The 27,565-nt window shown below is 38.8% G+C and overlaps 1 long non-coding RNA gene across 1 annotated transcript; it reads right to left on the bottom strand.

The window, feature by feature from the left end:
• Positions 1-1,033: 1,033 nt before the first annotated feature.
• Positions 1,034-27,565, bottom strand: LOC147918212 (uncharacterized). The gene is made up of 3 exons (XR_015553191.1): positions 27,429-27,565; positions 24,543-24,702; positions 1,034-1,284 (listed from the first exon to the last, which is right to left on the bottom strand). It is a non-coding gene; the product is annotated as an uncharacterized LOC147918212 (long non-coding RNA).

Here is a 27,565-nt window from a genome sequence, read left to right as displayed (position 1 = left end):
GTGACCATAGTTATGTAATTTCCTCAGATTTAATTTTTTTTAACAATTCTCCCTACCTAGACTCCTGAGAATATATGAAATATTAGATGGGAACTCCTACACACATTTATAGTGATAAGTTGAATTAACCTAATACAACATTAATTCAGTAGCAGACTTATGAAGCTGGCAGCATGTGTGATTTCACTTCTTATGAGGCCTGAAGTGTGCCTGTGTGGGAGACGGGAGGGGAACTGTCTCCAATGAGGCCTCCTCAGTGCTATTAAGCACCTCCCGAGCTCTGATCCTGAGGACTGCTGTTGAGCGCCCTGCTTCGTGCCTTTCTTGGAATGCTACCCCGTCAGCTCAGTGCCCCTGCCTCTTAACTGTGATACCCTCAGATCACAGGCCTAAACACCTGCTGGGCTTGGGGAACGAAGGGGAGTTATTTCTGTTCACTGCAATAACCATCTTTTCCCCTTTGTGCTGTTCTTTTGCTCTCTTCTCTCTTATGACATTTCCTCTGCTGCCTAGAGAAGTACTCTCTTCCCAAAGTCATCTGACCTCCGTGGAACATCCCCTTGTTATGTCCCACCATAATCCATGCAATGCTGCCTCATGCTGACAATCCCCAGGTCACACTCATGGCATGATTCTTTCCCTTGCCTCTGAAATTGGCTCATGCTATTCTCCACTCCATAAATACTACCCCACATCTTCTCTTGCTTTTCAAGCTCCAATTCCTCTATACTTTTCCCTGCTACCACCGTCCGTGCTTAGAAGTTGATTCTTCTACATTTAATGCTTATCTTTCGGCATTTGTTACTTCCTTCCAAATTGCTTCATCTGAGTCTATTTTGCATCTCCAACAATTTTGCTGGTGATTTCTAACACATTCCATTCCTGTGGGCTTCTTTGATCTCCTCCCTAGAGGCAGAGACTGATTGAAGAGACCCAAGCCTAGGCTCAGAAGAGAAACAATTTCCTTCCTTTCCCTGACTACATAAGCACAACTATTCAGGGATCAGCCTGCTCATCCCACAGGAGAGGGCACTTTAAACTTCACACGCCATCTTGAAATTTAACCCAACAGCTACATCGGGTGAGTCACCTTCAAAACACAAAGGAAAGTTCAGTTGCTTCATGGGGTGCCAAGGCCTTTATGCTACCACCAGTAATTCTCAAAGGTCAGGACCGGGAGCAGCTATTCCCCAGTTTTCAAAGCTCGGCTCAGGCACCCAGCTGTAGAATCCAGGCATGGTGTGAGGATGCAGATTCCTGAAGAAGGCCTTTGAAAGCAGCCAGCTGTGCACGAAAAAAGCAAAAAGAAACATATGCATCTTTGTTGAAACTTGTTTAGAGGAACACAACATCCATAACCAGGGCACTACAGAGACAGACAGATCATGCCTGGGGCTTGAGCCCTTAATGCAATCTGCCCAGCTGGAGGAACCACGATGAATTGCTAAGATCTCTAAATCTGATGACACACCAGCAACAAGATGGACGCCCAGAATACAGCGATTGCTGGAGGGTTTGCAGACACTCGGGCTGAACAGATGGAGCATGGTGGAAGTGTGGTGGGGCCTCAGAGACACACAAGCATAATGGCCCCCTAGAAAAGAAGCATATTATGTGAACCACAGAGGCATCGCATCCTCACCAAGATAATAGTGTCACTTTGAAACCTGTCCCATTCAAGAGAAGCAAAGAAACATACCATGGGTGATTGTCCATTATTTTGTGGGGAAAATGCATCTCAAATTATGGACCTTCTATTTCTCCTTCCTACCTAATTTCTACTCACCATCTGTGTGGATCTCTGTGTCAAACAAAAAAGAGAAGTGCTGGAATCATCAGTGTCTGCTTAGTACGTTGACGGGCTCATATGGGGACCAGCCATACAGACATGCTCTTTCCAACAGCTGCCAACTTGTCTCAAGAGGGAAATCTAAAAATGATGCTACCTTGAAACTGATTCATAGCAAACATTTTCCCTCCACGTTTTCTTTATATTTAGGGGCATATTTGTGGTTTAATTTTTATTGAGTTATAATTGTAGTACAAGGTAATTTATTTTAAAAATCTTCCAATTTAGGAAAACTAAACAGACTGTCATCTTTTTTTCCTGTAGTATTTTTTCGGTGATTTTCCTTTATCTTTTAATGCTTCACTTAAGAGCAAACAACAACAAAAACACAATCCCTCTTGTGGATAAGCAACTGTTGAAGAGTACAAGAATTTGTACTGATGTGATGGAAATCACTCTGCAAAAAAGTATTGTACATTGTGGATGGGGGCTTTTGGATGCTGTGACTCACTAAAGAGAATAATCAGTTAGAGAATGGTGATGGGGAAAAAATTGAAAAGAAATAAATCTCCACTTTCAGTTTTTATTTTCCAGTTAACTAATACAAGAGTTCCTTTAAAACTAAGGTTTAAAAAAAGAAGCATAAAGAGTTTTTATTCAATGAATCCATCTTTCAGGTTCTGGTCCCCAGTTCTTTCCATCTCAATTTGGAAGTCATAAAGACCAGATACATTTAGCAATGACAATCTTTTATTTATATACTTCATAGAGAAAAATTTCTAGGTAGTAATTGATCCTTTGTCCTGTGAGCCTCAAAAATACATTCAGCAGGCATAATCCCAGGAAGAGCCTCAAAGATGAGCCACAATTCTGTCTAAAAGGCAAAGACTTATTTTAGAAATGGTCCATGTGGCTACACTTTTGAGCTTTTAGTACTGACAGGCAGCTACAGGGAGCCAGATGAGTGACGTAGGTAGCATTCCAACATCATAAATCTTCTTAATTAAATTCAATTTTCAAAAGAGAAACTTAAAAACTAAATGTAATGGGATACAATTTTCTTATGAATCACATATGCAATGTGCCTTGCTGCTTATTTAATTTGAGTCCTTTTATTGGTACATAGTTATTAACTGGGATTGTGGGATACTTTAGATGCAATTACACACTTCATAATATTAGTGGAATGTTAATTACCTATTGTGTGATTATGAAATGGACTTTCCTGTGCCGGGCAACATAAATGGGGAAAAAACAAATATAATCAAAATATCCCATCCCGGACAGATAAGAAGGCTATACAATTAGGATTATGTATTGTATTGAACATATATCAGAAAATTCAAATAACAATGTTTAAAAAAGTAAAAGAAATTTAGGGATTGGTAGTCTAGGGCTGGAAATGAAGCCCCAGGGTCATCAGGGACCCAGCCTCCTTCAACTCTCTATGCCATCATCCCTGGTGTATGGCTAAGTGCACTTAGGGCATCCTTAGTGCGTCCTCAAAGACGATTTCATGGTCCAAGATGGCTGCAGTACACTTCCGTGTTCTAAGCGAGAAGAAAGAGGATGGCAGGCAAGGCTAAAATGGCACACTTCCCAGTCAAGTCAGTCCTCTTTACAGGGCTTCCTCAGAAATTCCAACCAATAACTTCTGCTTATATTTCGTTGGTCATACCTGATGGCAAGGAAAACTGGGAAATATAAACGTTTTAGCTAAGTACATTGCTGCCTTTCCAAAAAACTGGGATTCTGGTAAGGAATGTGAAGAGAATGGATATTGGGGAGAGAACTAAAAGTCTCTGCCACAGGGTCAAAGAGTCCCAGTCAGGGAAGTAAGTACGACACGGGGGCCAGGATACCCAAAGGCCTTTGTGGAACAAACACCAAAAAAAGGCAAGGAATGTCTCTGGGCAAATATAAGAAAGGATAAAGGAATTCCAGAGTTTGAGGGTCAGACGATTTCTAATAAGGAATAAAGGAGTCACTGATCAATTGCTTATGGACACCTTGCCTTTGCTGACTCTTAACTGTCCACAACATCAAGAAACAGAGTAGAACCATGAAGTCTCCATGCCAAGTGAGGCATCTCTCAACCAGTTGGGAGATGGCAAGCTGTCCTGACCCTGCAGTTTCATGTCTTCTCTAAGATGGCAACTTTCAGAGACTATGTAAGGGCCTGGAATCTAGGATGACTCTGAGACAGGCACCTGCCATTGCACCCAGTGTTTTCTGCACTGAGTGACCCTCAAGGCTATAGAGCTCCATTGAGAAGTAAGAGCCCATGAGTCATGGAACAAGGAGGGTCTTCCCCTACTCCCTGGCTACCCAGCATGCTCCAACAGATGAACTTCTGCCTTAAGAGTGTGGATGTGAAGAGTGCATACCTGAGTAGCCTGGCTGGGATGCGAGGTGGGGCCAGCTAATGAGGGGTTAGAATAAGCTCTTCCTATTGCTCAAGCAGCTATGCCCTGCCCTGGAGTTCTCTGAGGTTCTGAGAACATAGGTTGAATTCAAAGTCAGATATCCCAAGAATACCAGAATTATAGGGTCTCTGAACCCAAACAAAAGGAAATGATAAAGAAGAAGTCTATGGTACCCAGAACATCTAGCATTCAAGATTATGAGGTTTAGAACCAGGTGGAGGCCAGAACTTGAGGGGTCTAGTCACCATATGGGGCTCATTCTTACTGTCTTAGAAAGTGGTTTACACCCTCCCAAACTTTGCTAAAATCTCCTTTCCTTCAAGCCAGGGACTCCCTTTCTCTTCCCTCTCACAGGGATTATTCCAAACATTAAGAACTGTATTAGTTTCCTAGGGCTGCCATGACAAATTACCACAAACTAGGTGGCTTAAAACAATAGAAAACTATTCGCTCACAGTTCTGGAGGTCAGGAGTCCAAAATTAAAGTCTTGGCAGGTTTGGTTCCTTCTGGAGGATCTGAGAGAGAGTGCTTTCCATACTTCTCTCCTAGTTTCTGGTGGCTGCTGACAATTCTTGCCATTCCTTGGCTTGTAGATACATTACTCCAATATCTGCCTCTGTCTTCACACGGCCTTCTCCTCTGTGTGTCCCTATGTCTTCTCCTTTTCTGTCTCTTATAAAGACATTCTGTCGTTGGATTTATGGCCCACCCTAAATCCAGGATGATTGCATCTTGAGATCCTTAACTACATCTGCAAAGACCCTATTACCAAATAATGTCACATTCACAGATACTGGGGGTTAGGACTTGGACATATCTTTTGTGGGCCACTATTCAACCCACTACAAGACATAAAAATAAAATAGCAAACATGAACTAGATTCTCTCATCTATCAAAATTTCAAAATATGAGGTACCCAAAATTATGATTTTAATAGTGTTAATACTATGAACCCCTAATACAACCTTTCCTTTCTGCCAAAATACATATGGAGACATCAGAAAAAAATAAAAATAAATCACTTAATCACAGAGACTGAAAACAAGTTAGCAACCTTTTGCCAGCACCTTGGAGAATGCCCACCAACCTCAAGGCCTATAGAGCTTGTTTGAGAAAATTAATCAGTGGTTTACAGACACTGTCCTCTGAAACCAAGAACCCTGCTCATCTGGAAGTGGCAGTGTGTCAGGAGGCCCCAAGACCACTCCCAGGTTTGATGATTCACTAGGAGAATTCTCAAGACTCAGCCCATAGTCATACTCACAGCTGTGATTTATTACAGCAAAAGGATATCAAGCACAATCAACAAAGGGAAAAGGCACACAATGTGAAGTCAGGGGGAAATTAGGCACAAGCTTCCAAAGGACCTCTCCCAGTGGAGTCACAGAGGATGTGCTTAAGTCCCTCAGCAACAAGGTGTCACAACATGTGTGAAGTGTTGCCAACCAGGAAAGCTTATTAGAGACTGAGCACTCAGGATTGTTATTGGAGGATGTTCCCATAGGCAACCCCCTGCCTGGCACATTCTCAAATTGCAGACTTACAGAAGGAAAACAGATGTTCAGCATAAACCGTATTGTTAGTATACAAAGCATTTAGGTACAGTGAGCTACTCTTATCAGTTCATGGTGTAAACCCTCCAGAAATCTAAGTTTCCAGATGCCAGCCAAGGACGAACGTTGCAAGCAGGCCTTTTCAAGGATAGCGGTTTAGTTCTGCTGTGCTAACTCTTTTCTGCAAAGGTAGCCTGAGAAGAGATTTTGCCCTCCTTCCCCTCCTGACTGCCCCTGGCTTGGAGATGCAGAGTGTCAGAAAACAGCCATCCCCAGGCTCTACAGAATGCTCTTGGAGGCAAGTAGAGTTTGGGTCTTGCGTTTACACCCTCAGTGGCACCTTTCTGTCTATATCCATTTAGAGACTGAGACTACATTACTCAGAAGGTAACAGAGGAGAGGAAAGGGGGAGTGGAGACCTCTTGTATTCTAGGAGATAGGTTCTCTACCCATGATGCACTCTATGTAGGAGCAGGGTCAGGTAGGGCCTTGGCACATATCCATATTGCAGACTCTAAGTACTGGGAGGAAGATCGTACCAGCACTGAGACAATGAAAGCAAGCCACTCTTAGCCTCTTTTTTGGAAAACACCAAGTCTGATAATCTGGTTACCTACAAAGGAAATAAACCTTCTGTTCTGCAATTCCAAATGTTAGAAAATGACAGAAAAATAACAGTGATTTCTAACTATTTAGACATAGGTCCCATCAAGTAAATAATGAAAGCTATAGACACTCTAACAAGAAAATAAACACATACTTATGCAATACTCTGTCATAACTATCTCAAAAAGTTCAGACGCCCCTTACCGCAATGCTCAAATCCATGTTTAGAGCCTCACAGAGCTTCAGAGCCCCAGTTTTTAATGGAAAAAACAGACCTAGTCACATGGTTGTTCAGATTTGAAGCCAAAGGAAAGACATTCTTATAAATGCAATTATATGAAAATATTTATGCATTCAACAAATGTTAAATACCAACAATGTTCTAGTGCCAGGAAATCAGTGTGAATAAGAGGATGAGGCACTTGCTTTTGTAGACTTTACACTCTATTGTAGGGATCCAGATATAAGCAGGAAAGCAAATGAATGCATAAGATAATTTCAGGTAACTTCTATGAAGAAAGGCCTCCATGAGGAGGTGCTCACATTTGATTCAAACGACAAGAAGGATCAAAACAAGTGAAAACCCAAATACAGAGCATTCCAGGCAGTAGAAACAGCAAGCACCAAGGCCCTGAGCCTTGGAAATGAGCCTGATATGTTAGAAAACAGAGAAGAAGGCCAGAGAGTGAGGGTCAGATGGTATGAGATGAGGTAGCTGAAGGAGCTGCCAGATCATGAAGGGCTCCAGGGGCCGTGGTATCCCGTTTAGCTTATACTCTAAGTATAGGGGAAAGCTGTTGAAGGATTTTAAGAAATGGGCAAGCTTCTCCACTTTGCATTTTTCCCCAATTTTTTTATTGTGGTAAATATACATATCATAAAATTTACAATCTTAACCATTTTTCAGTGTACAGTTAAGTGGTATTTAATACAGTCATATTGTTGTGCAACCATCACCACTATCCATCTCCAGAAGTCTTTTTATCTTGCAGAACTGAAATTCTATACCCATTAAATAATAACTCTCCATTCCCCTCTACCTCCCTGCCCCTGGAAACCACCATTCTACTTTCTGTCTCTATGATTTGAGTACTGTAAGTACCTCACACAAGTGGAATTGTATAGTATTTGTATTTTTGTGACAGGCTTATTTCACTTAGCATAATGTCCTCAAGTTTCACCCATGTCATAAGATATGTCAGAATTTCCTTCCTTTTTGAGGCTGAATAATATTCTACTGTATATATATTTCTGTCATTTTACTATTTATTTTTTAAATGATGTATACCTTTTTTGTCCCTTATTTCCTTCAATACTGTCTTCTTTTGTGTTTAGTTGATTTTTTGTAGTGAAATGTTTAAATTTCTTTCTCATTTCCTCTTGTGTATGTTCTATAGCTATTTTCTTTGTGGTTACTATGGGGATTACATTTAACATCCTAAAGTTATAACACTCTAATTTGAATTTATGCCAATTTAATTTCAAAAACATACAAAAACTCTACTCCTTTATAGCTCCATCCCTACCCCTCTCAGTTACTGATGTCACAAAATTACATTGTTATACACTGTGTGTCCAAAAACATAAACTAATAATTCTTTAATGCATTAGTCTCTTAAATTATGTAGAAAACAAAATTTAGAGTTACACATCAAAGTTACAATACTACTAGCTTTTAGACTAATAGTTGTTTTTTAAAAAATGTACTAGGCTCTTAAATCATGTAGAAAACAAAAAGTAGAGTTACAAACTGCTGTTACAATAATACTACCTTTTATAATTGCCCACGTATTTACTTTTACTGAGAGCTTTATTTCTTCGTATGGCTTTGAGTTACTGTACAGTGTCCTTTCACTTCAACCTGTAGGACTCCCTTTAGCATTTCTTGTAGGACAGGTCTAGCAGTAACGAATCCTCTCAGCTTTTGTTTATCTGGAAATGTCTTAATTTTTCTCTCATTTTTAAAAGATAGTTTTTCCTGACATAGTATTTTTGGATGACAAATTTGAGTTGTTCAGTTTTTTTAACACAGTTTTTTTATATCAGCCCACTGCATTTTGGCCTCCAAAGTTCCTGATGAGCATATTGAAAATTCCTTGTACATAATGACTCGCTTCTCTCTTGCTGCTTTCAAGGTTCTCTGTTTGTCCTTGCCTTTTGACAGTTTTGATTATAATGTGTCTTGGTGTGGGTCTCTTTGAGTTCATCCTACTTGGAATTTGTTGAGCTTCTTGGATATTTATATTCATGTTTTTCTCAAGTTTGGGAAGTTTTCAGCCATTATTTCTTCTAATATTCTCTTTGCCCCTTTCTCTTTCTCTTTCCTTCCAGGACCCCCACAATGCGTATGTTGGTCTGCTTGATGGTATCCCACAAGGTGGTTAGGTTCTGTTCACTTTTCTTCAATATTTTTTGTTTCTGTTCCTCAGACTTTATGATTTCTATTACCCTACCTTCAAGCTAGCTGATTCTTTCTTCTGCCTGTCCAAATCTGCCTTTGAATCCCTCTAGTGAATTTTCCATTTCAGTTATTATACTTTTCAGCTCAGAATTTCTTTTTGGTTTCCTTTTGGGTTTTCTATATCTTTATGATAGTTACATTTTGTTCACATATCAGTTTTTTTACTTTCTCCATATCTTCCTTTAGTTCTCTGAGCATCTTTTTCATTTTATTATTTTTTTTGTGTGTGAGGAATATTAGCCTTGAGCTAACATACATTGCCAATCCTCCTCTTTTTTTTCTGAGGAAGATTGGCCTTGGGCTAACATCCGTGCCCATCTTCCTCTACTTTATATGGGACGGCACCATAGCATGGCTTGATAAGCCGTGCATCAGTCTGCGCCCAGGATCTGAACCTGTGAACCCCAGGCTGCCAAAGCAGAACTCGTGAACTTAACCACTACACCACTGGGCTGGCCCCATCGCTAACCATCTTTAAGACAGCTATTTTAAAGCCTTTGTCTAGCAGATCCACCATCAGGTCTTTTTCAGAGACAATTTCTATTGATTTATTTTTTCCTTTAAATGGGCCATACTTTCCTGTTACTTTGTAAGCCTTGTGATGTTTTTGTTGAAAACTGCATATTTGAATCTAATAACGTAGTAACTGTAGAAATCAGATTCTCCCCCTCCCTCAGGATTTACTGGTTTTTTGTGTTTTGTTTTTATTGTTGTAGGCTGCATCTATGCCAAGGATCAGCCTGTGGTATAAAGTTAAGGTCTTCTCAGGTCATTTCTGAGCCTGCACCTTTCTCGGGGAATACAGGATGACTTTCTAAGTTCTCTCATATATGCAGTTGCTTTTGAATGTACTAATCTTTAATGTCTGACTCCCAAAAGGGGAAAAAGAAAAAAATAAAGTTGAGGGAAAGGTACCAGCCCTTTAAATCCTCTGAAAGTCACTTTAGCCAAAGAGGAGGGGCTTACAAAAATGGGAGGAGGTGCAACAACAATGGATGCTGCCTCTTTGTCTGCCCTTATGTGATCAGAAGAAGCAATCAGTGATCAGAGCATAGATCCCCAATATTTGGAGGATGGGTCCTTTCTGCCTATCCTGGCTCCCACGAGATGCATGCAACTTCTCCAGGAACATGTGCACAGCTGCCTATCACAGGGCTGCGGGATGAGGGATAGGAAGCCACTACTGATCTAAGAGCTGAAATTTACCACAATTTACTGTCAAGGCTTTCCCCTGGAAGTTGCAAGTTTTCAATAGAATCCAGAGTTCCAAAATAGTTACATTAGACAGATTCTGCCAGTGCAATTGTTGTCTAGGTGGGGAGACAGATTCCTGGTGCTTCTTACTCTCCCATCTTACTCCTCTGATTTGCATTTTATAAAGATACAGATGGGGCCGGCCCCGTGGCTTGGCGGTTGGGTGCGCGCACTCCGCTGCTGGCGGCCCTGGTTCAGATCCTGGGCGTGCACCGACGCACGGCTTCTCCGGCCGTGCTGGGGCCGCATCCCACATGCAGCAACTGGAAGGATGTGCAGCTATGACAGACAACAATCTACTGGGGCTTTGGGGGAAAAATAAATAAATAAAAATCTTTAAAAAATATATATATATAAAGATACAGATGTTGGATGGCTAATGGATTATAGGAATGTGAATGAATTAAGATCCTTTCAGGTACAAGTAACAGCATTCCAAACTCAAGTGGCTAATGCCAGAATTTATCATCTCACATAGCACAAAGTCTGGAGGCAGTGTTTCTAGGTTGGTTAATTCAGCAGCACAGGGATGTCAGGGCTGTAATTTGAGTTTGCTTCAAGTCTCTTATTTTCCCAGTCCAGTGACAAGAAAACCATCACAATACTTGTGTTCCTCTTTAAGAGCTAGGGAACCTTTCCCAGAAGCTCCCCATGTTTCTCCCTGCCATGTCTCATTGGCTAGTGTTGCTGCATGTGCCCACTCTACACAAGTCACTAGCAAGGAAAACCAAATTGCCATGGATAGACTCATCAATACTCATCCGTTGGGTCATAGAATACGTGGGTACTCAGACATCTAAACAAAATTGGAGAGTCTTTAAAAAAAGAGAGAGAGAGAGAGTAAAATGACTTCTTAGTAGACAGCCAACCATGTCCATGACAGGGGACAAGAGAAAAAGTGAGGAACCATGTTGAAGGTGCTTGTGATAATTAAAGCAAGAGCAGATGGTGGCTTGCCCGCACTGGATCTCCAATGTGAACATGCGTCACTTGGAGGGCTATTAAAACACAGATTGCTGGGTCAGCCCTCAGAGTTTCTGATTCAGGAGATCTGAGATGGGGCCCAAGAATTTGCATTTTAAACAAGGTTTCAGGTGATGCTGATACTGCTGGTCCAACTCAACGGACTAGGGTAACAGAAGGGGAGATGAAGAGAAGTAGATAGAGCCAAGGAAAATATTTCTCAAAGATGTAGCTCAGCTGAATCAAAATTAAGAATTCAAGGAGTTTTTTTTAACCTAGTATTACTTTTCTTGTAAAGATGGAAACAGATTTAACACAGTTACACCTAAATTTCTGTAAATATGATTACATAACTGAAGTAAATATAAAAAATACTTTTTGAAAGAGAACATTTTTACGGTAATGTTAGACTGAAACTTAAAAAGAAAAAAAATCTGTAAATATATGAGCAGGCAGGGGGAACTAGACAAATACAATTGCAATGGGAAAGTTTAACCCACTATTCTGATCTTCCACAAATCAAATAAATGATAAAAAAATGCATAGGGGATTCAAATAATTAGAATTACTCAATAGATATGCATTAAACTTTACCCTACGAAGAATAAACCATATGGTTAAGAGTAAATGAAACATTTATAAACATGTATCAAATATTGAGTACCAAAGAGCTTTCTATAAATACCAAAAAACCAGAAAATGTCTTTTCTAGCCACAATGAAAGAATACTATAAATTAATTTTTAAGAGTCTAAAAAAGAAACAAAAAGGAGTCCCAACATGTTCAAAAATTATTTTCAAACACTGTCTATATAGCTATTGGTGCAAGGAAAATAAAACTGAAATTACAAAATATACCTTTCTTTCTGGATCCTGTTGGCATTGACCTTTAACCTCCCTGTTTTCATGGTTGGATCACAGAAATTTGGGAGCTGAAAAGGCTGGGATGACCTTGGGTGACTTGAGTGGACTCCCACTAATGGATTGTTAACAACTAATATCAATTCCATCTACACTGTGCCCATCCTCACCAGCTATTTTGACAGAGTAGGCACTCAAAAAAAAAAAAAAACATGCACACATTCACACACACACACACATTAAAATAACTATATAATAGGGAGGAAAAACACAATCAAGATAGAGAGATTACTGACAAAATAAAAATCACATGTGGCCACGCTCAAAGTAAACATGCTAAATATTGTAAAGATCTCTGTCTGGAAAAGTCTTAAGTGTGATCAATCTGGGAGGCCTGACGTTAGTTGTTAGACTTGGTGAAGTGGGTAAATTCTAGGGCATATGTATCAGAGCATGAATATAGTAGGTGAGATTATTGGGCTTGGATCCCAGATGAAACTAGGGACATTTCTTTCTCCTAGCTTTACTAAGCAAGGTCCATAGCCTTAAAGATAGACATTTTGGGGGGTCGGCCCGGTGGCACAAGTGATTAAGTGCACACGCTCCGCTGTGGCCGCCCGGGGTTCGCCGGTTCGGATCCTGTGCGTGCACCAACACACTGCAATGTGGAGGCGTCCCATATAAAGTAGCGGAAGATGGGCATGGATGTTAGCCCAGGGCCAGTCTTTCTCAGCAAAAAGAGGAGGATTGGCAGATGCTGGCTCAGGGCTGATCTTCCTCACAAAAAACAAAAGATAGATATTTTGGTACAAAAGTATTTTCGGTATCATTTTCTGTATTTTTCTATATGTTTCAAATATTTCCTAATTTTTTAAATGAAAATAACTATTATTGTATTATCGGCAAGAATGCTACAAAACAGACTTTCATGTTGTGCTGATGGGAACGTATATTGGGAAGCAATGTGGTAATATTTATTAAAAGCTTCAAAAGTACTGATACTGTTTATTTAGCGCACTAATTACATTTTGAGGAAATCTATCCTTAAGAAGAAAAATGTAATCAAAGGAAAAATGTAGTCAATATATTTACTGGAACATCATTTATAATAGTAAAAGTGGGAAACAATCAAAATTCAAAAATAAAAGAACCATTACTTAACTCAGAAATTGGCAAACCATGACAGCCCATGGACCAAATCCAATCCACTGTCTGTTTTTGTAAATAAAGTTTTATTGGAATACACCCATGCCCATTTGTTTACATATTGTCTATGGCTTCTTTCAAGCTAAAAGAAAGAGTTGAGCAGAGTTGAGTAGTATCAATAGAGACCATATGGCCCACAAAGCCAAAAATATTTACTATCAGGCCCTTTATAGAAAACGTTTGCCAGCCCCTTACTTAAATTATGGTATATCCATATAAGACAATATTGCAGCCATTTAAAATTGTGTTTGTTAGAGAAATTTTCATGACATGAGAAAATATTTAGAATATAATATTAAGTTAAAAATGTATGTGCACCATGACTTCAACCATGGAAAACAATATGCATATAGCTCATTTATATCTTCAGGAAATATTTATTGAATATCCACTATGCATCAGAGATTCTGCCACGTTTTAGAAACACAACTGTTCGGGGAAAGAGTCTCTGAATACAGACAAGTAAACAGACAATTATAATGCAGTGTCACAAATGCTTGAGAAGTTGAATCAGAGGACATATGAGTGTACATAGGAAGGTGTCTAACCAGTGTTTGGGACCAGGGAAGGTATTTGGGAGGAAGTGGTATTATTCCTAAATCTAAAGGAAAAGAGTCAGCTAAAGGGAGGTGGGGGATAAAGGGTCCCAGGCAGACAAAGCTGCAAATGTCAGGGCTTAACACAGACAAAACTAAAGCCCGAGAGCAAGAGTGGCTATGACACGAGGAAATCTAAAAGTAGTCCACGTTGACCAAACTACAGACTCTAAAGGAATACCAAAGAAATCCTATTCCTGAATGCTGAGATTATGGACCAGCTTCTAAGGATATCAGGATAAAATTTAACATTAATATTCACAGCCCCCCACCATCACCACCATCCCTTTCTCACTCAGCGCCTTTCTCTCCATCCTCAAAAAGAGAATTTTATGCGCAGTTGAGTCACTGTACATAAGGAGAAGATGGGAACAAAAGGGAGAGAGACATAAATCTGTGTGTTAGCAGAGAATTGGAGGGAGTGGGCAGTTGGGAAGTGATCACACACACCTTTGCTTTTCCATGAGAGAAACAAAATATTTTAGTTATTTTTAAAATTTCTATTGATTATTGGACTGTATTTCCTTAACAAGGACACTGGGGCTAAAACAACCTCGGTCCCTGGAATTATAAAGATCAAGTATGCTACGAAGAGTGAACATTATATTTATCATCATACAAAAAGGCTTTTTTTAAAAGATGGGATTTATTTCTATAAATGGCAAACTCTTTGTCTCATAAATCCTTTTACAGACTTTAAAGTTAGATATTCTTTCTTGAGGAATAATTTCTCTAAATGTAATTTGGCTGGATAAGCCACTCTACTATTTACTTAGCATCTAATTATGAATCACCTTGATGTGTCACTAATATCTGAACTGGTGAACCTAATCCCATAGGCCCTCCTCATTTGTCCTTGTTCCTGTGTTGCACCTAACTATGGGGACTATAATTTCCTCACGTAATCTTGCTTAAGTACTTCTATCTATCTCATTGTAAAGTCTCATCTAATTGTTAAAAGAAGTAGTCAGAGAGTTGTGGTTCCATTTTTCTAAGAATAATCTCTAGAGGATTGCTGTTCCCATTATTAGATTTAAACTTTGGCACTGAGTGTCCCAAATCTGGCACAGGTTGTAAATGATGATGCCATAAATTCTTCCAGATTCACACTTGCTAAAGTCATCATCCCTCTGTGTATGTGAGTGTGTGTGTATGCATATTTCACCTTGTATCACATCACAATTAGATGACTGCAGTCACCTGCTAAGTTATTTACTTGCTCTTACCTATCTTACACATCTTTCAAAAACATCCTTTCTTCAATCAGTCCTTTGTCTTGAAAACCTTCAATGGTTTCCCATTAGCCATGGGATAAACTCCAAACTCCTTACCCTAGTACTTCAATGTTCTTCAAAGTCAGATTGCAATCTATCTGCAAATCCTTATTTTTCACTTGCCCCATTACTATAACAAAACCAGGCTACTCAGACTCCTTTATGCTTTCCTATACTCCTTACCTCCTACTGCCTAGAATGCCCCTACTTCTATTCTTCCATCTGAATCCAACCCAGAATCCAAGGCCAGGCAAGACGCTTGGCCACACTGAAACACAGGGATCTTAGTCTTCGTCATCTGTCACTCCATCACTCTCTTGGCACATTTCACATTCTGACATATTATCAAATTTCTTTTTCATGTGTACTAGTCTTATCTCCCCAGCTAGATCTTAAATTCCTTACGAACTGAACGATGACTCATTCAACTTGGACCAAGTGCTCAAAAAATACAACTAGCAGGGGGCCAGCCCCGTGGCCTAGTGGTTAAGTTCGGTGCACTCCGCTTTGGCAGCCCAGGGTCGGTCCCTGGGCGCAGACCTACATCACTCATTGGTGGCCATGCTGTGGTGGCAACCCATATACAAAATAGAGGAAGATTGGCACAGATGTTAGCTCAGGGCCAATCTTCCTCAAGCAAAAAAGAAGAAGATTGGCAACAGATGTTAGCTCAGGGCGAATCTTCCTCACCAAAAAAACAAAACAAAACAAACAAACAAACAAACCTGGCAATAGATCATTCATTTTATAATGGAAACATTCAAATTTGACCCACCCTTAGCATGGAGGATGGCCTTCTTTGTACTGCTGTTTCCCAAAGCTGCAAGAGCCTCATGACCGGGCTTTCCCCAGGCTGCTGCTGAGGCAAGGTTAATGCATTCCATTTCTGCCTGAGCTACGCACTCTACCTCAGGACTGAGCAGACATCTGGTGCTGACTGGCTAAGAGCTGAGAAGCAGTAAACATAGTATGCTCAACTCCAATTTGGGAGAAAATGTATTTAACTTTGAAAGACTGATATTTACCATGAAACTGAAAAAAAATTGCTAATTATTGAACTCTTATCATATGCTTATATTCAAGACACTGAACTAAGTACTTTATATACATTAATTTACTTAATTCTTATAACGCCCTCTAAAATAGGCATTATGGGCCCCATCTTATAGATAGAGAAACCAAGTTTCAGAGAGGTTAAATAGTTTGCTCAAAGGCACATAAATAGAAAATGGAAAAGCTGGAACTCAAATCCAGGTCATTTTGACTCCAAATCTAAGGTCACTTTGACTCCAAATCTCTATCAACCACTACATGATATTGCCTCCCAATCATAGTCTGGTCTTCCCTCTTCTACCTCTCTTTCTTTCTGATGAACATGTGGTTCCCAAAGATCCATATAAACTATTAGAGTCTCACTTTATGTCAGATATGGTCAGATCTGCTAAGCTGGAAATCAAGCACTTCTTAGCAGGGTCATAACCTAGGATATCTGTGCTATTTTATAGCATTTATAATCCCTTACATTTGTGATCTTCTGGACTGAAGGCAAATTAAAGGAGGCAACATCATGGAGTGTGTCACCTTCCCCTCTCTTCATGTCTCTCACATGGACATGAGTGATTATGATGATATGTTGGAGAGGTATAAAATATGTAGGTAGGGGATTGGGAAGTGTCTTATTGCTGAAAGTCACTAGATCTTTGCAAAAGCTTTGTCTCTGAGGCAGGCTTGGCCCAGCATACTGCTTGATTCCTAGGGCTTGAGGTTGACCATGAAGCCAATAAAAATGGTTAAGAGTCTGCCAACCAATGTAAGCCTCCCATTTTCTTATTTTTTTCCCCAAGGACTTTAGAGGCCATAGATACAGATGCATTTTGTGATGCTGAGTGGAAAGGAATCCAGCTAGCTATAAAAATGTGTGAATAAATATAGCTGAAAAAAGTGATGTTTGTCCCAAGTCTACTCCATGAGCCAGGGAGTGACATCATCAAGATGGTGTCATAGGTCATTCCCAACTACAGTCCTCCTCACGAGAAGGCCAAGTAGCCACCATCCGTAGACAAGACACCATTGTGAAAATCCCAGAACCCAAGGGTGAAGCTGAAGTACCCCCCGGGACCACAGAGACCAAGAAGGACCACATTAGAAGGGTAAGAAGAGTGACCACATTCTGACTACATCACCTCTCCCCCAGGCTGGCACAGCTGTGCACCAAGAAGGGCCCCCTGTGCCTATGGTTTCTCCTGTGGGAAAAAGAGAGCCCCAGGTGGACTTCTAGCTCCCTCAGCATTGCAGGATGCTTCCAGGGAGGCCAGCTTGAGTCTCATCTCATGGGGATCACTGGGAAAATCTTCAGGGCTTGACAACTGGAAATCAGATACAGATGAAGAAGGGGGTGGGCCTTACAACAGTCAGTGCTCAGATCTTGACAGACTACATTCCTGCTGCAACACCTGAGCAGAGATCCCAGCCAATGGCCCTGCTCATCTGCAGAGCTGAGCTGGGGGCCTCATTGGTCAGGGAGCTTGGTTGGCAATTCTGCCCTATATGGGTCAACAGCCAACAAGCTATACTGGCCAAGGAGCTTGTTCTATGGCCCTGCCTAGGCAGGGAAGCAAATTTACAGCCCTGTACACCTGCTGAGTATAGCTTCCAGTCCCATCCAACTAGGATGCCTGGCCAGAGAACAGTCCCACCCAACCAGGATGCCTGGCCAGAGAACCTGGGTAGCTGTGGAGTCCATCCTACAGCCCCACTTGGTCAGGGAGCCAAGCCAGCATCTCTGCCCAACTGTTAAGTATAGCCTCTGGCCCCACATAACCAGGGAGCATGAATAATGACCCTGGGCAGACTTGGAGCCGAGCCATGGTACCACCCAGCCACAAAGCCCAGGCTACAGCCCTGTCAAATTGCTGAACACAGTCTGCAGCCTCACCCAGGCAGGAAGCCCAATCTTCCTAATTGCAGAGCATAGCCAAGAAGGGAGCCCAGACAACAACCCTGGAACATAGTCTCTAGCCCCACCCAACTACAAGATACAGCTGGAGGCCCCTCCCAACAACAGAACCAAGACAGTGGTCTTGCCTAGCAGCAGGGCACAGCCAGTAGCCTATGGTTTTGTGAAGCCCAGCATGCAACCCTGCCAACTTTGGGGCATATCTTGTAGCCCCCCCGATCACAGAGCATAGCCTGAGGCTCTGTTCAACCACAAAGTCATGCCTGCAGCCCCAACTGAACATGTAGTCCAACCAGCAGCACCATCTGGTTGGGGATCACAGCCTGAGACCCAACTTGACCAGGAGTGATTACAGAGCCCAACTCATAGCCCTGCCTGATCATGGAGTCCAACCAGTGGCACCACCCTACTGGGGAACACAGCCTATGACCTCACCCAACCAGAAGTCATTGCAGAAACCACTTAATGGCCCTGCCTAACTACAGAGCACAGTCAGCAGCCTCACCTAATCAGGGAGGCCGTCCAGTAGCCTCACTTGAACATGGATCCCAGTCAGCAGGCCCACCCAACCACAGAGCTCAATGAACAACACCACCCTGTCTTCAAAGTATGGGCAGTGGTCACACCCAAAGAGAGACCTCGATAGTAGCCAACCTATCCAATACTCCAAGCTGAGCTGACTGGTGATGGACTTTCTCTGCTGAAGCAAACCTGTAAAGTCCAGAAGAGGAAACTACTTACTCAAATGTGCAGATACTGACACAAGAAATCAAGGATCATGAAGAATAAGGTAAACACAACATCACCAAAGGCAACTAATAAAGCTCTAATAACTGACCCTAAAGAAATGGAGATCTGTGAACTGCCTGACAAAGAATTCAAAATAATTCTCTTTAAAAAATTCAATGAACTACAAGAACACAGAGACATACAACTAAACAAAATTAGAAAAACAGAGTATGAACAAAATGAAGACTTCAACAAAGAAACAGAAACCATCAAAAACAAAAATAAACAAATCCTAGAGCTGAAGAATACAATGACTGCACTGAAGAATTCAATAGAGAGTTTTAACAGTAGAATCAACTAAGCAGAAGAAAGAATCAGTGAACTAGAAGATGGGTCATTTGAAATTACCCAGTCAGAGGAGCAAAAAGAAAAATGAATGAAAAAGAGTGAAGAAAGCCTATGGGATTTATGGGGTACCATCAAAAGAAACAATATATGCATTATATGACCCCCAGAAGGAGAAAAGAAAGAAAAAGGGACAGAAAGCCTATTTAAACCAATAATGGCTGAAAATTTCCCAAATGTGGGAAGAGAAATGGACATTCAGATTCATGAGGCCCAAAAGTTCCCAAATAGCTTGAACCCAAAAAGGGCTACACCAAGACACATTATAATTAAATTTTCAAAAGTCAAAGACAAAGAGAGGATTCTGAAAGCAGCAAGAGAAAAGTGACTTGTCACATATGAAGGAGCCCCATTAAACTAGGCAAACTTCTCAACAGAAACTTTGCAGGCCAGTAAAATGTGGGATTATATATTCAAAATATTGAAAGGAAAAAAATGTGAACCAAGAATACTATACCCAGCAAAGCTGTCCTTCAGAAATGAAGGAGAGATAAAGACTTTCCCAAACAAACAAAAACTGAGGGAATTCATCATCACTAGACCTGCCTTAGAAGAAATGCTAAAGAGTATTTTTTAAACAGAAATAGAAGGAAGCTAATTAACACAGTAAAAACATATGAATGTGTAAAACTTATTGATAATGACAAATATATATAGTCAAAGTCAGATTCTCTAATATTGAAATAGTAGTGCATAATGCATTGACAACTCTAGTTTAAAGTTAAAAAGCAAATGTACTGGGGCCAGCCTGGTGGCATAGCTGTTAAGTTCATGTGCTCTGCATCAGAGGCCCGGGGTTCACAGGTTCGGATCCCTGGTGTGGACCAATGCATCACTTGTCAAGCCATGCTGTGTTGGCGTCCCATATAAAGCAGAGAAAGATGGGCACAGATGTTAGCTCAGGGCCAATCTTACTCAGCAAAAAGAGGAGGATTGGCAACAGATGTTAGCTCAGGGCTAACCTCCCTCACACACACACATAAAAATGTACTAAAAATAACCATAACTGCAATAATTTGTTATTGGATACACAATATAAAAATATGCAAATTGTAAATAACTTAATATGTGAGTGGGGTAGAAGTAGAAGTATAAACTTTCTGTATGCTATTGAGAAGTAAAGTTGTTCTCAGCTTAATATAGGATGCTATAAACCTATTTTATATAAGCATCATGGTGATCAAAAAGGAAAAACCTGTAGTAGATACACAAAAGTTTATGATAAAGGAGTCAAAGCATACCACCATAAAAAGTCATCAAGTCACAAAGGAAAACAGCAAGAGATGAAGCAAGGAAAAAATAATCTACAAAATAGTCAGAAAACAATTAACAAAATGGTAGTAGTAAGTTCATACCTATCAATAATTAATTTAAACATAAATGGATTAAATTTTCCAATCAAAAGACACAGAATGGTTGAATGAATTAAAAAAAAAAACAAGACCCAATAATATGCTGTCTACAAGAGACTCATTTTAGCTTTAAGGACACACATAGACTGAGAATAAGGGATGGAAAAAGATATTTCAAGCAAAAGGTAACTAAGAGAAAGCAAGAGTAGCTATACTTACATCAGACAAAATAGACTTTAAGCTAAAAATGGTCAAAAGAAACAAATAAGATCATTATATAATGATAAAGTGGTAAATCCATTAAGAAGATATAACAATTGTAAATATTTATGCACCAACATCAGAGCACCTAAATATATAAAGCAAATACTAACAGAACTAAAATAAACAGAAATACAACAATAGTTGGGGACTTTAATACCCCACTGTCAACAATGGATAGATCATCCAGACAGATAATCAATAAAGAAACAGTGGATTTGAACAACACTATAAACCAAATGGACCTAACAGTCATATACAGCATATTGCATTCAACAGCAGCAGAATATACATTGTTCTCCATTGTGCATGGAACATTTTCTAGGATAGATCATATATTAGGCCACAAAACAAGTCTCAACAAATTCAAGAAGATAGAAATTATATCAAGTATCATTTCTGACCACAATGGTGTGAAAATAGAAATCAATGACAGAAGGAAAGCTGGAAAATTCACAAATATGTGGAAACTAAACAACACATCCCTGAACAACCAATGGATCAAGGAAGAAATCAAAAAAGAAAATAAAAATATCTTGAGACAAATGAAAATAGAAACACAACATACCAAAACTTATGGGATGCAGCAAAAGCAGTTCTAAGAGGAAATTATATAGTGATAAGTGGATACATGAAGAAAAAAGAAAGATATCAAATAAACAACCTAACTTTATATAGCAGGGAACTAGAAAAAGATGAACAAACTAAGCCCATGTTAGCAGAAGGAAGGAATTAATAAACATTAGAACAGAAATAAATGAAATAGGGAATAGGAAAAAAACAGAAAAGATTTTAAAAACTAAGAGTTGGTTCTTTGAAAACATAAATAAAATTGACAAACCTTTAGCTAGACTAACCAAGAAAAAAGAGAAAGGAACCAAATAAATAAAATTATAAATGAAAGAATATTACAAGTGATAATACAGAAATACAAAGGATCATAAAAGACTACTATGAACAACAGTATACCAACAAACTGGACAATCTGGAAGAAATAGATAAATTCCTAGAAACATACAACCTACCAAGACTGATCAGGAAGAAATAGAAAATCTGAACAGATCAATAATGAGTAAGGATATTGAATCAGTAATCAAAAACCTCCCAAGAAAGAAAAGCTCAGGACCAGATGGTTTCACTGGTGAATTCCACCAAACATTTAAAGAAGAATTAATGCCAATCCTTCTCAAATTCTTCCAAAAAATTAAAGAGAAGAGAACACTCCCAAACTCATTTTACAAGGCCAGCATTATTTTGATACCAAAGCCAGATAAGGACACTACAAGAAAACCACAGACCAGTATCCCTGATGAATATAGATGCAAAAATTCTCAAGTAGGATTCACCCATGGAAACAAGGATTGTTCAACATAGGTACACCACATTAATAGAATGAAAAATAAAATTCATATGATCATCTCAAAAGATGCAGAAAAAGCATTCAAAATTTCAACATCCATTCATAATGAAAACATTCAACAAACTGCAAGGAATAGACCTCAGCATAATAAAGGCCATATATGACAATTCCACAGCTAATATCATACTCAATGGTGAAAGGTTGAAAACTTTTCCTCTAAGATCAGGAACAAGACAAGGGTTCCCACTCTCATCACTCCTATTCAACATAGTACTGGAAGTCCTAGCCAGAGAAATAAGGGAATAAAATGAAAAAAAAGGCAGCCAAATTGGAAAGGAAAAAGTAAATTATCTCTTTTTGTAGATAATGTGATCTTGTATGTAGAAAATCCTAAAGACTCCACTGAAAAACTGTTAGAACTAATGAACAAATTCAGTAAAGTTGCAGGATACAAAATCAACATACAGAAATCAGTTGAATTTCTATACACTAACAACAAAATTGAAAGAGAAATTTTTTTAAAATCCCATTTACAATAGCATCAAAAACAATAAAATACTTACCAATAAATTTAACCAAGGTGGTGAAAGTTTTATACACTGAAAACTATAAGACACTGATGAAAGAGATTGAAAGAGGAAACAAATAAATGGAAAGATATCCTATGTTCATGGATTGGAAGAATTAATATTGTTAAAATGTCCATACTACCCAAAGGCATCTATAGATTCAATAAAATCTCTATCAAGATTCAAACGGCACTTTTTACAGAAGTAGAAAAAAAATCCTAAAATTTGTAAGGAACCATAAAAGACCCCAAATAGGCAAAGCAATCTTGAGAAAGAAGCACAAAGCTGGAGATATCACACTTCCTGATTTCAAACTATATTACAAAGCTATAGAAAGTAAAACAGTATGGTACTGGCATAGAAACAGACACATAGAATAATGGAACTAAATTGAGAGCCCAGAAATAAACCCATGCATATGCAATCAATTAATATTTGACAAGAGAGGCAAGAAGACTCAATGGGGAAAAGATGGTCTCTTCAAAAAATGGTGTTGGAAAAACACCATTTATTCACATGCAAAAGAATGAAACTGGACCCCTATCTCACACCACCAACCAAAATTACTCAAAATGGATTAAAGACTTCAATGTGACACCTGAAATCATAAAACTTCTAGAAGGAAGCAAAGGAAAAAGCTCTTTGACATGGGTCTGGGCAATGATTTTTTGGATATAACACCAAAAGCACAAGCAACAAAAGCAAAAATAAGTGAAACTACATAAAACTAAAAAGCTTCTGCACAGCAAAAGAAATTTTCAACAAAATGAAAAGGCAACCTACCAAATGGGAGAAAATATTTGCAAACCACATATCTGATAAGGGGTTAATATCCAAAATATATAAAGAACTCATACAACTCAATATCAAATATACTAATAATCCAATTAAAAAATGGGCAAAGGACTTGAATAGAAATTTTTCCAAAGAAGATATTCAAATGGCCAACAGGTACATGAAAAGGTGCTCAATATCACTAATCATCAAAGAAATGCAAATCAAAACCACAAGATATCACCTCACACCTGTTAGGATGTCTATTATAAAAAAGAGAAAACAAGTGCTGGCCAGGTTGTGGAGAAAAGGGAGCCCTTGTACAGTGTTGGTGGGAATGCAAGTTGGTACAGCCTCTATGGAAAACAGTATAGAGTTTCCTTAAAAAATTAAAAATTGAACTACTATATGATCCTGCAATTCCACATCTGGGTATATACCTGAAGGAAATGAAATCCCTATCTTGAAGAGATATTTGCACCCCCATGTTAATTGCAGCACTGTTTACAACAATCGAGTCATGGAAACAACCTAGGTGTCCATCAACAGATGAATAGATAAAGAATATGTGGAATGGAACATTATTCAGCCACAAAAAGAAAGAAATTCCGCCATCTGCAACAACATGGATGAACCTTGAGGGTATTATGCTAAGTGAAATAAGTCAGACAGAGAAAGACAGATACGATATGATCTCACTTATATGTGGAATCTAAAAAAATCAAACTCATATAGACAGAGAGCAGATTGGTAGTTGCCAGGGGCGGGGGACAAGTAAGGGGACGGGGTGAGTGGGAGAAATGGGTGAAGGTGGTCAAAGGGTACAAACTTCCAGTTATAAATTGAATAAGTTCTGGGGATATAATGTACAGCATGGTGACTATAGCTAACAACACCATACTGTATATTTGAAAGTTGCTAAGAGAATAGATCTTAAAAGTTCTCACAAAAAAATTGTGAAGTAATGAATATGTTAACTAACCTTATTGTTGTATTTATCTCACAGTATATATGTATATCAAATCATTATGTTGTACACCTTGAACTTACACAATGTTATATGTCAATTATATCTCAATAAAGCTAGAATAAATAATCCATGAGCCAGATTCCCAGGGACTATAACTTTGCAGCTCTTTTTCTTACCTCCTATGAGACATGACAGATTTGCCAATAATGAGACGCATGACTTTTGAACACTGGTTTCTTGACTCTAGTCACTTCTTCAGTCTTCTGTGAAGTAAAAATTCTTCAACCCACTTTGCAAGCAGCTGCCTCCTCTTGGAAAACTTAAGGACATCAATTCCTTATAAGTACGTCGAAATCAGTACAGTTGAGTTATAGTGTCCCCGAAAATTAGAACAAGACAGAAAAAACAGATGCAGTCAGACCAAACCTACCTCATCTTGCCACTTGAAACTCCATAAACTTTCCTGCATTCATTTTTTATTGTAGTAAAATATACATAACATAAAATTTACCATTTTAACCATTTTTAAGTGTACAGTTCAGTGGTATTAAGTAGATTCACATTGTTATGCAACCATCACCACTATCCATCTCCAGAACTTTTTCATCTGCATTTATTTTTTTAAAGGAAATAATAGTATCTAACTTTTATTGACTATTTGCTATTTGCCAAGCACTGCTCTGAATAATTTAAATGCATGAACTCATTTAATGCTCACAAACCCTACCCCGTGAGGTAGTTATCACTTTCTCCATTTTACAGAGCTAAAATTAAGGCACACAAAATTTGAGTAAAAACCTGACGGCACATAGTTAATAATTGTTAATAGTCACATATTCTATCTCTCCTCCTGTACTAATGGATAAACTGTCTGCGCTCCCATCTAAGGTGATCCCTGTACCTATATCCTGGATCTCATCACTTCTCATCTCCTCAAGGACTTTACTCAGCCTCTGTATTCTTTCTTTTACTTCATCAGTTTCTTCTTTCCTATTGCATGTTGCCTGTTGGCATACAAATATGCCTACTGCTTCCATCTTTAACAACAAAAAAAAGTCCTCCCTTGACCCTACACCCTCCTCCAACTATTGCCCTGGTCTTCTGCTAATTTTCACAGTAGAAATCCTTGAAAAAGTTGTCTGTACTTGTCTTCACTTCTTCTCATTCCATTATTTCCTCAACTCACTTCAATTTTGGTTTTCTCTACTGACATAAACATAGCGAGACTTAAATTCTATTAGTGATTTCTTTTACACTCTTCAAAAACATTCCTAAACCTGTATTTATCTAGCTATTAAAGATCAAAAGTCAAACAACTTTTGTTCCCTACTATATAGAAGGCAAGGAATTGAGAACTTTTACTTTGTGTTCTTTACAATTTTCAGATCTTCATTAACTTAATTTGGGGTTTTAAACCCCATCATCATTGTTCTCTTTAACATGGTCTTTTATGATTCTTTAAAATTGTTACATTCAACCTTGCAACCATTTTCACACCAGTTATCACACTTATTTCTGCATATTTAGTAATTGCCAATTCTCCCCACTACATCTTTTTTTCTATTAGCACTCCTCACAATTTAATATGGGTTCATCTCTCATTGAACTGATGGATGATTACAAATATATTTTTTCAGAAAGAATACCTATATGGTACATTTTCTAAAAATCTTAAAGATATGGGAATGACATTCTATTGCTTTCACCTAAAAATTGGGGCAGGCTTAGAATTTTTGTGTTGCGATCTTTTTTTCCTGACAAATTCTGTATAACAGCAGACATCAAAACTAAGTGATTCTACTTCCAGGTTTGATCTGTCTAGGATGAGGATTACTCATCTGTGATTTTTAAAAATCCCCAAAAATGATTCTGATGAGAACACAGTGTTAAAAAGCATTGTCATAGGCATTCCTCCAATTATTCTGGTGTCCTGGATTGCCAAAAAGTCTAAGAACGACCTGAAATTGTTCCCTTCTTAGGTAACTTGTTTTATCTTTTTGCATGCCTGGGTTTAAATCTAAACTGTACTACTTAGTGTTACAGCGGTATGATGCGGATAAGGTTATGTAACTTCTCAGAGCCCCAGTTTCATCATCTCGTTGCTGAATAAAGGTATACTTATGTCTTATACCATTCTTGTAGAGAATGATAATGTTTAGTGTATAGCACATAATAAATGATCAATAATTTTGCTTACCCTTGAAATTCATAAATTTCATCAAGATATATCCAATCATAGATCTCTTAATCTTGCCTGGAATGCAAGAAATTTCTGAATCTTTAGATGCAGACTTGTTTGTTTTTTATATAAGGAATTTTCTTCTATTACAACTTGCATTACAAATTAATTCTACCTTAATTAATCATGCAGTCTCCTCCAGGAATATCTATTATTCATGGGCTAGATCTTTGTGGTCATTCTCCCATATCTTCCATCTCTCATCATTTTCAACTTTTAATTATGTATTCCAGGAGTACCTTCTCAATTTTATCCTCTACCTCAGTGGTTTTTAGTGTTCTAGAGAAACTTCAGCGGAAGTTCTAGAGAACCCTTTTAGGATCCACTGTTTGGGTCAAGGATGAAAGTATAGTAGATGGGGCTCTACGACCCTACCTGCACTTCAACCAGAAACTCCTTCATCACCTTTACGTGGTGAGAGTTTATATGCTTTCATTAAAGAAAGAGATGGACAGCTTTTTAAGAACATTTAAAACTGCTGTTATAAAGTACTTATTCAATTTTCCCTACTGATGAATTTGTTCATCAAATATACAAGAGTATATTCATAAATATAATATTCATAAATATTCATAAAATAAAATTCATAATATTCGTAAATAAAAACCATCAAACAAATATCTTGTAAAATTTTCTTCTAATTCTTATAGTAAATCTCACTTATGTTTCATGTTTTTCTTCTGTCTTTAAAACATTGCCTCCCTTCTTTGATGTTGTATGGGCTGCTCTTTTAGTTTTTTATTTATTTATTAACCAGGAAGACCCATCCAAGCCCCATAGTGAAGAACAGACTATGCAGGTGTGCTCTCCATAATTTACTTACTATCTCCTCTGCAGCCAGAAGAATCATCCATCAAATATAACACCACGAGCAAGTTGATGTGCACAGCTCTGAGCCCAGTCCAAATAGGTCAGTCAACCAGGGGCCTTCACCAAACTGAACAGCAGACCACCTCCATC

This window comes from Ceratotherium simum, chromosome 1, assembly GCF_057802395.1.
Source record: "Ceratotherium simum simum isolate JZ-2026a chromosome 1, ASM5780239v1, whole genome shotgun sequence".
Classification (NCBI taxonomy): domain Eukaryota; kingdom Metazoa; phylum Chordata; class Mammalia; order Perissodactyla; family Rhinocerotidae; genus Ceratotherium; species Ceratotherium simum.
This window is presented reverse-complemented; position numbering and strand designations above follow the sequence as displayed.